Source organism: Thamnophis sirtalis, unplaced genomic scaffold (assembly GCF_051295495.1).
Source record: "Thamnophis sirtalis isolate CommonGarterSnake01/CBP01778 unplaced genomic scaffold, rThaSir2_p1.2 scaffold_9, whole genome shotgun sequence".
In the NCBI taxonomy this organism is placed as follows: Eukaryota; Metazoa; Chordata; class Lepidosauria; order Squamata; family Natricidae; genus Thamnophis; species Thamnophis sirtalis.
Genome location: NW_028261389.1, coordinates 64888384 through 64889928, shown reverse-complemented (window position 1 = coordinate 64889928; position 1545 = coordinate 64888384). Strand labels below are relative to the sequence as shown.

The window sequence follows — 1545 nt, the reverse complement described above, 5'->3', positions numbered from 1 at the left end:
CTTTTGCTATAGGGATTCATCAAGCTGTGATTCAAGTCTTTTGATTACTGCAGCAAGTTCTCTATATTTAATGTTTTGATTGGGAGATGGAGCTAAAATGGAGATGCTTTGATTAGTCCATAGACTCTCTGGAATATCCCACTGATATTTTGATGTATTACTCCTTCACAAAACACTGAACATATGTAATAAGAAATACAAGATGGACATGATTATTACTTTTTGCCAAACATCTACTGGGTCCATTTGTGAATGCCATAATACATAATGAATGCCAGGGAACTGAAAAGAATAAAGAGTAAAAGACAAAAGCTTGGTAGGGGCTAAACCTTACAAAGAACAGTTAAAGAAGCTTGGCATTCATAGCCTAAAGAAGAGAAGACTAAAGGGTGTCATGATGGCAATTTCCCAATACATGGAGGATGTCACAGGGCTGAGGGCAGGATATGAATTTGGTCTCTGTAGCATCTGATGTTAAGATGAGAATCAACATGCTCCTTACAACTTTTTGGATAAATTATAGATCTATTGACTGATAACATAAAGCAAAATTTTAACAAGAATGGATTAAAGTTGGATTTCATTTAGTTAATTTTTAACCTCACTCACCAAACTTCATCTTCCTCCTACAAATGAACAAGAGCAAATAAGCAAGAGAGATTGGGGTAGATTTTCTAAGACATACAGCTTTGAGCCCATATTCACTGTATTATTCTATTAGGTTTGCAATATCTTTCTCATCCATGCCAGTGGACCCCATTTCCCCACCCCATTCTCCCACCCACCCAGAGCAGAAAAAATGTCTTTAGGAAGGGGGCCATAAGACTCGGTACACTCCAGGAACAAATTCCTTGTCATCCAAGTTTAAGGTGCTTTTGCTCAAAATGTCCTCTGCAATGTGGCTGTGGGTATTCTTGCTGACCGAGAGTGCATTCAGCTGCTGCTGGAGCTGCCTGATGCCTTGAGTCTGGTCATGGGATGGGATGAACCAGTCCTGGTCTTCTTCATCCAGCATCTCCTGGAAGCAACAGTCCAGGAACACCCGCTCCTAAAGCTTCTCCTCCACCTGCTGGTTGAAATCCTCCTCATTCTCCATCCACATGTATTCCGTGAAGGGGTTGCTCTCCTTCTCATCATGGCCATTCATGACTTGGTCCTCCTTGGATTTTGCTGGGGGAGGTGCACCGGGGGATTGTGTTGGCCACATTGGAACCATTCATCCTTAGAAAGTCTAAAGTGTGCCCCGCAGAGACTCTGCCACTGTGCGATGCCCACCCGCTGGGCTGCCTCAACCCGAGTCTGATTTTCAATAACAATCAGAGTTGCTTTTCTTTTTCTGATAGGATCCTCATCTTTACAAATTACATGACTGCAAGTATAGGCACATGATCCTTTCTATTATTAGCCATAAGGGCACAGTGTTTAGAATGCAATATTGCACAACTAACAGTTCAATCCTAACCAGCTCCATGTTGACTCACCCTTCCATGATTAAGAGGAACCAGATTGTTGGGGGGGGGGGGAGGTCAATATGCTGACTCTGTA

General features: G+C 42.4%; 1 pseudogene; it reads right to left on the bottom strand.

The window, feature by feature from the left end:
• Positions 1-805: 805 nt before the first annotated feature.
• On the bottom strand, positions 806-1220 carry LOC106538284 (polyadenylate-binding protein-interacting protein 2B pseudogene; annotated as a pseudogene).
• Positions 1221-1545: the final 325 nt, after the last annotated feature.